Here is a 15,657-nt window from a genome sequence, read left to right on the forward strand (position 1 = left end):
GAGGCAGATTTTTATCTCCAACATCCTGTAGCATCCTTTTTTGAGTTAGATCAAGCAGCAATGAAGTGGGAGAGGGAACGGATAAAGCGTGTTGTTCATTACCACCTCCCTCAGAAAATGGAAGGGTGCATGTTGCTCACAGCACAGTATCTAGATAACAGGATGCAGCGCAGTTCAGAAATCAGCAGAACTATTTTTTATTTCTCACAGCATATCCTTCTTTTGCAGAAAAGGGACTTGGAACTCAGTAAGCATAGGTAGGTCAAATGAAATAAAAGCCAATATGGCATTTTAGGAAATTACAGTACCAGAATGCGAGCTCTGGCTCCTACCACTTAACTTCATAAGGTCAAGGAGTTTCAGACAGCAAAATCAGAGGCAATCTACCTTGGACACAAGGTCGTTTCTAAATTTAAACTGTTCCTAATTTGTCTATCCAATTCAAACAGTTTGTAAGTTGTAATTCCTCTCTTCCCCTCAGAAACAATGTTTCATGAGGGGCTGAATTTCTAGAGCATCTAACCCATACTAAATCTGACTAAGAGCTCAAATTAAGTCACATTTAATGACATTTATGATATTGTTTCTATAGGACTGCTGGATTACACCCGGAGAGACTGCAAACCCCTTCTCAGGTGAGCATCTTGCCCGAGTGCTGGATGGTGGGGGGAGGATGGCTTCCACTAGCTTCCAGTCCACATGGATTAGTAGAAGAGAAGCTGATCCTCAGGGAGAGGTGTTTATTCATCTAGCAGTGGTCAGGCCACTGGCTAGCAAATCTTAGGGGTGGAGGTTTGCTTGTTAAACACAGATTTCTGGGCCCTACCTCTCATCTATGGAATCCGAATCTCTGGGCATGGATGTCAGGAGCCTGTGACCTCCTGCATGAAGCCAGACCCATCGGGAGGGGGCTATTCCATGGGTAGGGCTGCTCTGGCTGGTGGCAGTTCGTACTGCATATACAAGCATGTAAGTCACAAGTTCTACAAGTACAACACTACATGTCACAGCACAAACAATTTCAAGATTTTTGCCAAGGAAACAGATGCAAACATCTCGGTCTACAGAGAATACAGCAAGATAAAGGAGGCCTTGGTAAACTGCTTGAATAGATTCTTTAAATCTTTATTTTTCTATAGTGTTAAATAGGTCCTCTTTATTTTTTTATTTTTTTTTTTTTAATTTTTATTTATTTATGATAGTCACACAGAGAGAGAGAGAGAGGCAGAGACACAGGCAGAGGGAGAAGCAGGCTCCATGCACCGGGAGCCCGACGTGGGATTCGATCCTGGATTTCCAGGATCGCGCCCTGGGCCAAAGGCAGGCACCAAACCGCTGCGCCACCCAGGGATCCCGGTCCTCTTTATTTTTGAGGCAGATAGAATGACTATAGAAATACTTCCAGGCTCAAGCCCACTGAATTAACTGTCTGCCCATGCATTCTGAATCTCAACGATGAACAGCAGTGGCAGGCAGGCGGGGCAGATATGATGGAGTAGTATGTGGCTAATCGACAGGAAATCTCTAAAACACAAAGCCACCCACTTTGTAAATGATACTGTTCCATGAAAGCCTACCTTGGGCTTCTGGGACTCTCATACTTATCGGTCTCTTGAACTCCTTCAAGTACCCTTCCGGTTCTCAACACCCTCTTTTTTTCATTCCCTTTGTATTTGCACTGGCCTTTCTTTCTCTCACTCCCTATTTCTACTTCTCTTCTTTGCAGCTGACAACTTCATTTATCCCCCAAGAGTCACAATATCCAAACCAGTTAAAACTAATTTATTTTAGTGAGACTATTTTTTTTTTTAAAAAAGAACAGGTGGAAATTACATATTCCTTAAAAAGAACACACACCTTAAATTATATGGCCCTTGGTGATTTTGCTTTCTTTTGGCCAGTATCCTAACTATAGAAATCTTCCCAGCATCCTACTATTAAAATAAACTTGACTGTTTAGCAAGCTTTTAACCAATTACATTTTGAAACAACAATAACATACTGTGCTGCCTCAAGAAAATCAGTAATGTTTGATATATTACTTAACAAATAATTTATTGAATTTCCACTCATCACTGAAACCTCTAGTTGTGAGGCCACCAACCCAGCTGGATAAAAAGAAATAGATCCCGTTTCCCTATTACTAAACCCCTTGAGATCTGAAAGGTGAACCCAGAGGTAATGCCATGTTGAGTCATGTATAAGATAACATACTCCAGTCTGGATCCACTTCCTATACAAGTTCTTCACAAACTGTGTTTTGTAGCAATTGTTGAGGAGGATGTTTCTTTCCCTTTTTTGTTTTATAAATTTTAAAATCTCCCCAGTAAGGATCATGCAAATAATAAGGAGAAATAGAGATTCTAGAGACATAAATTTCAGAAATGTAATCAGCCTTCTAATAGTGTGCCTCCTGGGAGTAGCTGATGATCCTTCAATCAAATGCCTGAGAATTAGATTATAGGGTAAGGACATAGGCGCAAACATCTGCAAGAGAATGATTAAGTTTGAATTCAAAATAGGTGACAAAAATCTTTTCCTTAATGAATGAAAGAGAATAAAACATACGAAAATGGAAATAAGAGGTGCTTAAGCTGGGAGAGCACTTACAGAGATTCCTACTTCTAAGTTCTAAAAGAAAATTTAGTTCTATCTACTCCATTATCAGTGAAATTGAGGGCAAATTTAAGGGCAAGGCCACTGATTACTGGTCTTAAGCTGCTTGCAGATAAACAAAGGTCACCAAGAGAAGATATCCAAGGTACATTGTACAGTTCCGGGAGAGGAGAACCCTTTTGTGTGCTTCAAAAACAACAAAACAAACCAAACTTGTTTAACATTATTATCCAGAGCCTCACCTTTTAAATGTGTATTCAGATTTAGGTTTTTCTTTTTGAAAAACAGGAATATCTAACTGATAATTGGTGATAATTGTCTAGTTTCAGTATGAAAGAGTGCGTTGATACCTTGGTTCAGAATGTTCAGACAGAGATTTGTTAATTGTGGCTTTAGTTTTGAGGGCCTATTTTCTTGTAAAAGTTTAAATTAAAAAAGACAGGTTATCAGATGTAAAAAAAAATACTGTTTGCCTATTTTTTATTTAATCCCATAGGGGGAAGGAACTGGAAAAGTTGTTATTTTTACTTTATGAATGAGAAGGAAAATTTTCATGACAATTCTTTTTTAAATAGAGTGATAAATAGTAAAAGATAACATAATTTGTTCTCATTCTTTAATTAGCAATTCCATGTAAAATAAAATATTTGATAAACTTAGCCACAGGCAAAACAGATAAGGAAATACTGTTTCCGGATAATTAGAATGTTCTTCTAAATTGCCAAATCACAGTTCTATTCTATGTGTGTAATTCACAAGAGATAGAGTATTTCCTTATGAAAGTAGTATCTCATCTTAATGTACCTATTGCTATACTCTGACACTGGAGTGCATTTAGGACTTAATTAGTTATTACGAGTATACCACCCATTCTGGCTTGTTCTACTTGCATTATAAATCACTATCCGAAATAAAGGCCATCCAAAGTACCCTTTAAATGTAACATATAGGGCAGCCCGGGTGGCTCAGGGGTTTAGCGACGCCTCTAGCCTAGCGCGTGATCCTGGAGACTCAGGATCGAGTCCCATGTCAGGGTCCCTGCATGGAGCCTACTTCTCCCTCTGCCTCTCTCTCTGTCTCTCTCATGAATGGATAAATAAGATCTTTTTTAAAAAATAAATGTAATATATATTAGCAACAGTTGAAGAGGTCTTTTAGATTTAATAGTCACAGAAGTACTTGATATGTTAATTCAATTTACCACCAGTTTATTTTCAATGAAGTGTCTATAGATATTTCAGAAAAATGCATTCTGGAATTTGGCTACATTCTATTGTCATCCTAAATATCACCAGTCAGATTTTAAAATAGAAAATGGGGGCGGCCTGGGTGGCTCAGTGGTTTAGGGCCGCCTTCAGCCCAGGGCCTGATCCTGGAGACCCGGGATCGAATCCCATGTTGAGCTCCCTGCATAGAGCCTGCTTCTCCCTCTATCTGTCTCTCTGCCTCTCTCTCTGTCTCTCATAAATAAATAAATAAATAAATAAATAAATAAATAAATAAATCTTAAAAAAAAAGAAAGAAAATGGGAGGTTGGGGGGGCTCCAGGATGGCTCAGTCGGTTTAGTGTCTGACTCTTGATTTTGGCTCAGGTCATGATCTCAACGTCATGAGATCTAGCCCTGAATCAGGTTCTATGCTGGGCGTGGAACCTGCTTAAGATTCTCTCTCTCCCACTCCCTCTGCTACTCCACCAAAAAAAAAAAAAAAAAAAGAAAGAAAGAAAATGGGAGGAATTCATTTTTATACAATGCATTGTTCAATGAGGATTTAATAGGTATGGGTGTATATACTATATCAGATGTTAGGGATATGCAAAGATGGTAGTCTAATTTGAGAGTTCATGGCATAGTTGTACAACCCTTTCTCCATTTCTGTCTTAAAATTTTATAGTTAAGGATTACCAATAAAATTAAGCTCTACTTTATTAAATACAAATATATATATACATATTTAGACTCAATTATAGGACTATATACAATTATCCTAATGTATATTATATGTAATCATAATATATGATTACATTAATTATGTATAGACGTATTAATTTTAATTGATTAAATTCATTTGGAATACATAGAAAATTAAAACATTTGAAAGGGCACATTTAAAGAAGATAGTTAAAACAAATGTATATATGTATGTGCTGAGTTGTGATGCTTACAATAGACTTTAAAACTGAAGGGGATCATAATATGCCACCCCAAAATATGCCACTTGGGCACAAGAATTATTTTGAGCTGAAGGTAATTAAGAAGCAGCAAACATATAAAGACCTTTGGCTGTTTCCTGATCTGGCTAAAAGCAGGACATAAACTTTTCTTTATGAAGGTGTTCTTCCTCTCCTCTTCAATGGCAGGAGAACACCCTTATCATTGAAGACAAAAAATTGACATTAATATGGGTTTGCACAAACAAACCTTACTAAAATAACCCTTATCTTGCATTACTTTCTCTCATATATTTACTTTTCCACAATTTATGGTCCTAGAAGCCCAAACCCCTTTCCTTTATCTTGTCATTTCTCTACAACTCATTGCCCTTTGTTAAAATGGTATATAAGCTTCCAGGTCTAACCACTTCTATTCTTTGAAGGCCTCTGTGCAGATAAAATTAAAATGCTGACAGAAGATAAAATTTACATACATTTTCTTCTGTTAATCTGTCATTAGTCAGTTTAATATGCAGCCCCCAGGCAGAAGACCTAATAAGGTAGAGGAAAAGTTTCTTTTCTACCGTATAAAACATTTAGATATCACTCTTAAACCATTCCATGCTAATTCATCCATATTTTCCAATAGTTCATAGATAAGATTATTTTGAGATTATTATTAAAAATCACATTAAATTCCAATGAGACACCTTAATAAAAAGTCAACCATTCCTGGCAAATTTTTCTTTCAGCAATGTGGGTGGATGGCAGCTTACTGGCAGAATGGGCTGCTGTTGCAACCTATACTTTTTTTTAAAAAAGATTTTACTTATTACTATTTATTTTGAGAGAAAGAGAGAAAGAGAGCATGAAGCACAGGAAGGGGCAAAGGGAGAGGGAGAAGCAGGCCTCCTGTTAATCAGGAAGCCTGAAGCAGGGCTTCATCCCAGGACCCTAGGATCATGACCTGAGCTGAAGGTAGATGCTCAACCAGCTGAGCCACTCAGGCGTCACTGTTGCACCGTCTTATGATTAATGATTACTTATTTTAGAATAGTCTCTAAAATTTTCATTTCCAGACAAAATAGCTCCAGAGGTAACGTAGTTGAAGTCTGAGGCATGAACCCACTATAAGAAATAGATTTTTTTATACCAAGCACTTTAGAGATGCATAATGCAAATATTTTTAGAGATTTATTTATTTATTTTAGAGAGAAAGGACACGAGCAGGAGGGGCAGAGGGCGAGGGAGAGAGAATCTTAAGCAGACTCCATGCTAAGTACAGAACTTGATAAGGGCTCAATCCAACGACCCTGAGATCTTGACCCATGATCTCATGACCTGAGCTGAAACCAAAAGTCTGATGCTCAACCAACAGAGCCACCTAGGTACCTCTATGCATATTTTTAATTTATGAGATTTTTTTGTTTTTTGTTTTTTAAAGTTCATTTAAGTAATCCCCATACCCAACATGGGGCTTGATCTCACAACCTGGAGATCAAGAGTTGCATGTTCTTCTGATTGAGCCAGCCAGGCACCCTAATTTATGAGAATTTTCAACCTCTACCACAACCTTATATAGTTATAGTAAAAGAGTATAATTAAATCATATTCACTCTGGATGATAATTGGTATGAAATAACTCACTGACGAGAACTTCCAATGGGGTGAACAGGTAAATGATATTGACACAACATTTCATTTGTTACTATATCTGGTCTGCCAAAATAAAAAGGCAAACTGGGACTAGATACATCTCAATTGGTTTCTTGTTTCTTTCTTTCAGTGGGTTCTTCTATGGTACTTCTAACCCTTTTATGACATTCTCTTTGCTACCTCATAAGCATTAAGAAGCAGTTCCAATCTTATCTAGACGTGAACTGCTTATGTGACTGGGTGGTAAAAATGTCTTCAGAACACTGATCATACTTCCATGACCCAAGCTATTTGATTTGCCTGTCACTCTTGACTTGAATGCTCCAAATCAGACATTTTGGTGGAATAACAGGCAAGGGTATCTGTACTTGGGGAATGGGGGTTGTAAAGATACATTTAGTATGTTCAATCCATCAGAATCTACTCAAAGTAAACAAGAGACTTTGCTGTATATCCTCTTCCAAGTTGCTGATTAGCAAAAATGAACTGTAATTGATAAATTTTTATCCTCTGCAAATTGTACTATTGCCTGTTTCTTTAGTAACTAGACAATCAATGGCACAACCTAATTCTTGAAAATTTGATTAGAATAAATGAAGACATATATATTTTTCAAATTAGCAGTAACGAAGATCTTTGTGAGCTTGTGCTTTATAGAGTCCGCCCTACTCTTATTCTTGTATTAAACTCATATACTATCCTCAAAGTACTGCCATCTTGACATCGGTGGAATTACTTTTTAAAAAGTATCATTCAGTATCAGCTCCAGTATCACAATATCCACTTGAGACTAAGTGAGGAAAAAAAAGAGGTATTGATCTTCAAAGTGAGTAAAATAGTAAATCCTTTTTGACAAGAGTACATCAAAGCATGTGTAGGTGTGTGTGTGTGTGTGTGTGTGTGTGTGTGTATTTGGGAGTAGAGTAAGAAAAAGTAATTCTTTTTTTTTTAAATCTTTTTTTTTTAATTTTTTTTTAAATTTTTTATTTATTTATGATAGCCACAGAGAGAGAGAGAGAGGCGCAGAGACACAGGCAGAGGGAGAAGCAGGCTCCATGCACCGGGAGCCCGACGTGGGATTCGATCCCGGGTCTCCAGGATCGCGCCCTGGGCCAAAGGCAGGCGCCAAACCGCTGCGCCACCCAGGGATCCCAGAAGAAGTAATTCTTAAGTTAAAAATTTAAAGACATTATCTCCTTTCATGATGTAACATTGCTTATGATTGTAGAAGCTTGAAGTGGACTTCTGCTTACTTCTGGATGAGCTTATAATATTACAAAAAGTTGCAATATTGATTTTACCTCTACACTAACTTCTAAATGTCACTGCTTTGTTACTGACCTCCTTGGCATACCAGCCTGATATTTGGGATCATTTCCTCATTAACAACACTGGCAAGGAGGAACTGCTTTAGGGGCACCGTGTACCAACTAAATTTTGTAGCAATAAGGACAACCAAAAATACCTTTCCCAGCAAAACAAGTGCCAAGAAATATCAAAGAGAAAATTCAAGAGACGTTTATAAGAGCCAAACAGTTACTTATCAGAATTCCTATTTTTCTTTACCTTGAATATGTTACACATCTAATCTCTCACTTTAATCAATAATTTTCATATTCTCTCTTATTTTTCTATCTATAGTACTTACACCATAAACTATTCTCATAAATTCCCATTGTTAATGTCTTCTGCATAGTATAATATTAAAATTATTACATTTTTAGGTACTCAAAATGTATTGTGTCCATTATAAGAAAAAAACATTATTTTGATAAAAATCACTATAAAATCATGTTTCTTAGAAATACAGCATGGATGTAAACAAATTATCACAATCATCTTAGCAAAATCTCTGAGGGTAGAATAATAAGTCTTTAAACTCAATATTAGTTGCCTTGAAATTACTGTTTATTACATTTTGGATCAGAAAACTCATCTTGCTTTTGGGATGGAAAACTATAGAATCTAAGAACATATGAAGACTACTTTTAAAAAATGCCTTATTATATAGGAGTTTCATTTCTCCCCCTCCTGACAAAATTGTATGGCACTGCCCTTTTAAAGAAAGTTTTACTAAAGAGTTAGAGATATGCTGACTCTCACTGTTCTTATGGACAAATACAAATGACTTTATAGCTACTGCAAAAGGTTTCCAGCTATATCTGTGTTTAACATTTAGCATCTCATGTTGAATTTCACACTCATCAGTGTAATTACAGAAAACGAGAATCACACAGGGACTTCAATAGGATGATAGCTCATTTTGCAAAATTCTACTGTTTGAAATGTCAGAAGGTTCTCTGTATCATACAACTTAATTTGTATTCGAATATAGCAATGTATTGCTAACTTCCTGCTAGTGAACAAAACAAAAAATCCAATTATACTAATAAATTTGTATTCTACTTGTAAATTAATTAATTAATTCATAGCAACTTTATGGTGCTTATTCATAATATTCTGAAAAAATTAAGGACAATACATATTTCATTGGAGCCAGGCTTTAAAAAAATTCCTATTTAGTGTATTTACCTTAACACAAGGACACATGCTACCTTCTCTAGGGTTAAAAAACCCCCATCAAATTAAAGATAGGAATGTGTAATGATGTGCAAATCAAAGGGTGAATTTGGGATTCTCAAGTTCCAGTTAAAGACTCCTTTACCATCTGTTTTGACTGGGGCCACTGGGTGGGGAGGTGTAGAGCAGAGAGTCTCCAACAGCAGCTATGGTGTAATTAGTATCTCCTTAACAAATATGAGCATCAAAAACTCTGTAGAACTTTGGCCCTTTTTGTGATACGTGTGTGTGTGTGTGTGTGTGTGTGTGTGTGTATGACCACGTTACTACCACAATAATATAAAATTGAAAAACTGAAAACAAGAATACATTAGTATATAGTTATACTAGTGTGTATGATCTTCCATAGATAATTCATCAGCTGTATCTGGATGTGCTATATTGGATTTATAGTGATGAATTACAACAATCCTTTCTTGTTAAATCCCTGTATAGTTATTACCAAATTTCTAGAATAACTTTTCTCACACAGATTTTATTGTGAGCAAGTGAAGAACTAATTTAAAAAATACCAATACTGGCTTTAGAAACAAATTTACACAATCCCACACTAAAATTAAAAGCAGCATTTTAAGACCACCATAAAGTACATTAAATGTGTTAACTATTAGGTAATACTGTCACATAATTTGAAATGAAACATTACTCTGTAGTAACTGACTATGCAGAGTATACACCATAAATATACACAAAACCATAACCTGACCAAGGAAAATGTCATGATGACATTTTCTTTGTCTTTATTGTAAATCTTTAGCACAGGACTAGAAAGCCTGTTTTCTCTTTGTGGAAAATCAATATACTTCAAAAGCAGAAGCAGGAACTCTTCTTTAACAAAACAATGCACTTTAATTATAGAAGGCCTTGGTTCCCAAGGCCTTAGTTTTAGCCATACTAGGCATGGTTTCAGATCTTGGTTGTGTGGGCAGATCTGGTCTCCATGGTAATGAAAAAGTAAGCCTGGGAAGTGTAAAGAACTGTGGTACATTGCTCCCCATAGAAACAGACAAGTTAAAATCAAATGCAGCTTCTGTATTTAGCGTTGACAAAGCCTGAAGCTTCAGGGTACTGGTACTATACCTCAGGAGTTGCCATGGCAATCTGCTAAGGAAGGTGGGTTATGGATACCCACACCAATTAACTACTAAAATGTTAAATTAAAAGCCAGTTCTGGGTTCAAAGTCGTAATTTATTTACTAGTTCTGAATTTGGTTTTCTTAAATAGGACCTAGGAGTTTAACAGAGGAATAATTGTTTTTATAAAACTCATATAATCTAATTAGAATTCCTTTTTAAAAAACCCTAAGAAATAGCCCTGAACAACTTTTACTTTTCCTCAATTTAGTGTAAACATTCTGAAGGCAAATCAATTTAGCTTGTTAGCTTGGTAATAACAAGGAGTGTGATACCAACACATTTCTATTTTGCTTTCCACTTTGTAAAGTGCTTCTACGTACAATATTTTAAAAGAATATGCAGAAACTGTGAGATTTTCACTAGAGTTCACTTTAGTAATGAATTTTCATACTACCTACTGCATAGTACAAGTGAGAAATTAGAAGTTGGAAACAGATGAAAGTGTGAATGTTGCGTTTGTTAATAGTTCCTTACGAGGCACGTGAATTGACTTTTTGGATTCGTAAGAGGTGATAGGAAGTAATGTTTTAAAGATTCTTTATTTTTAAAATGTATTGATTTGAGATAGAGATAGAGAGAGCCAAGCAAGGGGAGTAGCAGAGGGAGAGGGAGAAGCAGACTCCCTGATCAGCAGGGAGCCCAACGTGGGGCTGGATCCCAGGACCCAGAAACCATGACCTGAGCAGAAGGCAGAAGCTTAACAAGCTGAGTCACCCAGGTGCCCTGGGAAGTAATGTTTTATCATGAGAGAAAACCAAGTAACCTACAATACCTCAGACTTGGCATCTGCGAAGAGGAACTGGGAAGATCAGTGGCATCTCCTGACTGTACTCCTAAATCTGTGGCTTTTCTTCCACTCCCTACCTCCACCAAAAGACTAAAAAATAAATAAATAAAAAAGATCCTTTAGCTGATTAAAAAAAAGGGGGGCAGAAATATTTAGATTGTTTCAATGAAGATGGATAAAGAAGAACCTGAAAGGAAAAACTGCAATAAACTTGGGGTGCCACATGAGATACTTTTCAAATTGGTCTCAAGACTTAATTCTTTGCAAGTAGTTATTTTTTTCTAATATCCCAATATTACCTTGGCACAAAGAGCTGTGAAAGGAATCCTGCCAAGCTTTAAAATATGAAGAAAGAGCTTTGACTCATGGGGTGGAATTGTTTCACTGTTGACAGATGTCATGGTACATGATTTTTGGATAGTGTTAAGTTAAAATTGGAAACTACACAAATTACAATTTTTAGTAATAAAAGGTAAAGTGATGCATGAGTTTTTGCTTCACTTGATGGAGCATATTAATGGTGATCTTGATCTGCTGTAATAAAACCTAAAAATTTTAGTTTCTTTTATATAGGTCTACAGAAAAAGTAAACATTTTGCTAAATTTCAACCTGAATTAAAGTGATATATCTGGGGGGCGGCAGTAAGTGGTTGAGAGCATTCACTTTGCCATCAGGATGTCTTAGCCTGAATCTCAGCTCTGCTGCTCACTAGCTGGGAGTCCTGGATCACACATGTTCTTTAAACTGTTTCCTCTTCTAGAAGATGAGGACAGTCAGTATTTACTTCTTAGGATTGTTGTAAGGATGAAATGAGTTACATTACGCAAGGACATTAGCTAGTAGTTAGCACTCATTTTAAAAAAAAGTTAGGTGTTATTTGGATAGATTGCTGTTCAATAAACATACGAGATTTAAACAAAATGCACCATACTACAGATGTATTGGCTTTCCCTCAGGGAAGGCAATTCTATTTTAGTGTTTTTTCCATGTGGGAAAACATCTTCTCTTTCTACATGGGAAAAGAATGAAAGATTCAGATTTATGGGCATGCCTGGCTTCGCAGATTGTATTTCAAGTCCAGACTATGTAGCATACCTTTATAGAAAAGATAAATCACTAAAATGTCTTTCATTCAACAGACAGGTATAGTTCACAGGAAGGAAAAAAGAGTTTTCCAGAGACACCAGTGAAAGTAAAGGACAAATACATGGTATTCAGTCATTCCATTCAGTGTCCTTGATATCATCTTTAAAATTATTTTATTCAAAGACTGATCAGTTAATGATGCTGTAAACCTGAATGAACCAGGTTAATTGACACTGACTTTAGCATTGAGGTAGCATGTTAAAACAGCTTCAATTTTCATTTCCTTATAATTCAGGTTATGTTCATCGAATATATTTCACTAAACTGAAATATGTAATAAATCATATTAATATAAATGTGATTTATTTCCCATATCAATGGGTATTTCCCTTTTGCAATTAGATAGTTTACTTTAAATACTAATGTGGCAAGGTATTCGAAGTATTTTTTCTTCAAGAATTAAACATAAAAGTGAGATATTGAAGACTGTTTTGAAATAAGTGCCCTCTGTGTTGGATCTTGCTTTCAAATCCAAAAACACCACGCATTTCAGCTTATCATCATGGTGAACCATGTCACCTCTGAAGTATTACAGCTTTCCCTGATTCCCATTTCTGCTCCTTCTGTCTCTTCCACTGTATCTAATCTTTGATCTCAAGAATGCAGCCCCGTGCTGATTTCACTTCCTTATCCAATCTGGACCACTCTGACAAGACCCTTCAATTCCCTCACCCTCTTGAAAATGCACTACTCATATACTTTCCAATAATCAACCATCTGCTTTTTTACTCCTGCCTGGCCACTAAGCAATTCTAGAGAAAATTGTATATCCATGCTGACTGGCACCATTCTAAATTTGTTTTCTGAGTTTTGGTCACTCAAGACTACTTGGCAGACCTCTTACTAGTGCTTGGTTAGCTCAATTTCCAATTCCCCATTGGGGCGTGCTCCATACTTCCATTAGAGTCTTCAAGTCTTTACCTGTTGATTTTCTGTTAGCAGATAACTTTTTGCCTACACATTTGCTTCTCTCATTTGAACTGCTGAAACAATTTTCTAACTAAATTTCTAACCCTATCACTTGTATTCTCCCACACCGATGCATCTACATTGCCATCAGAGTGACCTTGCTGAAACTTGCATCTGATTATGTCATCTTCCTAATGAGATCTCCATAGGCTCTCCATCAAGGGTTTTTTTTTTTTTTTTTTTTTTTTTTGATACAACCCAAACTTCTGGGTATGGATATACCAGGGCCTTCTTATTCTAGTTCTAGCATAAGTTTTTGTCTCATCTCTACTCATCTATATACATGCCATATTTCTCTAAATTATTCTTTTTTTTTTATTTCTGCCCTTGCTGGTGCTACTTTTTTTTTAAACATGTAGAATGCAGCCCCCCCCCTCCTTTCTTTTCTTCTTGGTAAAATTTTAAAAAAAATTATTTATTTATTTATGATAGTCACAGAGAGAGAGAGAGAGTCAGAGACACAGGCAGAGGGAGAAACAGGCTCTATGCACCGGGAGCCCGATGTGGGATTCAATCCCGGGTCTCCAGGATCGCGCCCTGGGCCAAAGGCAGGCGCCAAACCGCTGCGCCACCCAGGGATCCCTTCTTGGTAAAATTTTACTTATCCAGCTCAAATGTCACAGCTTTTGTGAAGTCTTGCCTTATTTCGCAAGGTAGAAATAATCAAGACTTAAGTGCTCCTGCGGAACTTAACACATGTTTACCTTTTAAAACGCTTAACATGCTATACTGTTACATTTGGATGTTTTTTGCTCCCATGAGATGACAAACACTGATTATGTGATTTAAAAAAAAATCTTTGTTTTTCCAGCACTTAACAGAGTGGGTATTCAGAACACTTTGGCTGCTTCATAAATATTGCTTGAATTGAATTAAATCACTGAAATACATTTTAATTTAATGTCTAAGAATGTGAGATGTAAGCTGAACATTGAATAAAGAGCTCTACTGAACAACTGGGCAAGAAGCTTTACCTCATTAGATTATCAATTTTAGTTAAGAGGATCTACATCAAGTCTTTGATGTGAACTATGTGTCAGAGGAGAGAACCTTAAGAAGGTAGGTCACAGAGGTCAAAATATGCTATTTATGGCATTGTTATGTCAAGAAAGAATGATCTAGACCTTATATGAAGTGATAGTCTAGCCACTGCTAAAGGGTATTTTGTTTGAATGACCTAGATTGTCAAGTTACTCACATGTCATTCATACTAGGAGTAGATGAGGTGAGTCAGAATTTTACTAAGACTGAGGGTGAGATTTTTATTATAAATACAGCTACAACTATACTCTCTCAAGGTCCTCTGTTGACAGAGGCTGATTAGAAGGAACTGCTGCAAAAAACAAACAAACAAACAAAAACTTATCACCTTGCTACACTGAGATGTTGGAAGGGGTTGCAGCCAAATTGCTTGATGTGGGTTTACAGCTATGTCTAAAATTTAGTCTTTAGGAAGATTTTGAATGGCTAGCTTTCTGTACCACAGAGATTAGAAAAAAATAGTTGCTATTATGACATAACTATTACTTAACTATCTTACCATTTTTTTTAAAGATTTATTTATTTATTCATTCAGAGAGAGCGAGAGAGAGGCAGAGACACAGACAGAGGGAGAAGCAGGCTCCATGCAGGAAGCCCGATGTGGGACTCGATCCTGGGTCCCCAGGATCACACCCTGGGCTGCAGGCGGCGCTAAACCACTGCGCCACCGGGGCTGCCCCATCTTACCATTTTGAAATGCCATATTACATATCTATTTATCTTAGTATTTATAAAATATTGAGAATTTAACAGAAAAAGAGTAGCCAAAATTTACTCAAAGATTTGAGTGATTTACTTATTTGTTCATTCCATTTTAACTTTCAGAATATAACATACTTTTATTTTAATAATCTTTGAAAGCTGGATTGAGATCACCTCAGGTCTAAATAAGCATTTTCCAATCACTAAAAATCTCCAATTTCTTATATCACTGGATCAATTAAGTAGTTTGTCTAAAGATTCAGTCACTCATTAGAGACAACTACAGCATAGGGATTAGTACTCTACCTTTCTCAAACCTAATGGCTTTATAAACTCACGCTTTCATTTAATTGGGCAGTAACTACTTGAATTATGAGCTATTGGCAGTAATATACAAGCATGTCAGATAGAGATTTTAGAAATTGAGCAATGGATTGAATAAAAGCTTGGTTAGGCAAATAAATTTTTAATGCATCATTACTGTACTTAACTTGGAAACCAATAGATAAGTCATGATTGGAAACTCAAGGGCAGCCTATTCCTTTTTATATCAGAAGAAGATTCTAGATTGCTCCCATTCTTTAGCCATAAGAATTATAACTTTATATGCACAATACTCATCAATTTAACTCTGTTAAACTCAACTGCAAATAAAATAAAGTGTTCTGGAGTTTTTAGTCATTGGTCAGATATATGATGTGTTAAAAACATCTGGTTTATGATGTGTTAAAAACATCTGGTCTATGACTGCTTTTATGACTCACCTTTGGGATGCTAACCAAATCCTGTTTAGTAGGTTTTTGATGACTATCAAGCAAAAGAAACTGCATTATGTCTTTTTTCCTTCTTTTTCTTTTTTTAACTTAAGAC

The 15,657-nt window shown here is 36.3% G+C and overlaps 1 protein-coding gene and 1 long non-coding RNA gene across 9 annotated transcripts in view; one reads left to right on the forward strand and one right to left on the reverse strand.

Annotated features, from left to right (window-relative positions):
• Window positions 1-15,657, forward strand: part of LOC144308477 (uncharacterized) — a 134,380-nt gene that overhangs the window by 17,785 nt on the left and 100,938 nt on the right. For all 4 annotated transcript variants that reach the window (XR_013374948.1, XR_013374946.1, XR_013374947.1 and 1 more), the window contains exon 2: window positions 593-635. This is a non-coding gene — a long non-coding RNA (uncharacterized LOC144308477). The remainder of the gene's footprint in view (window positions 1-592; window positions 636-15,657) is intronic.
• The window catches only part of CNKSR2 (connector enhancer of kinase suppressor of Ras 2), a 275,826-nt gene that overhangs the window by 13,425 nt on the left and 246,744 nt on the right, over window positions 1-15,657 (reverse strand). The window lies entirely within an intron of this gene.

This window comes from Canis aureus, chromosome X (genome assembly GCF_053574225.1).
Source record: "Canis aureus isolate CA01 chromosome X, VMU_Caureus_v.1.0, whole genome shotgun sequence".
Taxonomy (NCBI): Eukaryota; Metazoa; Chordata; class Mammalia; order Carnivora; family Canidae; genus Canis; species Canis aureus.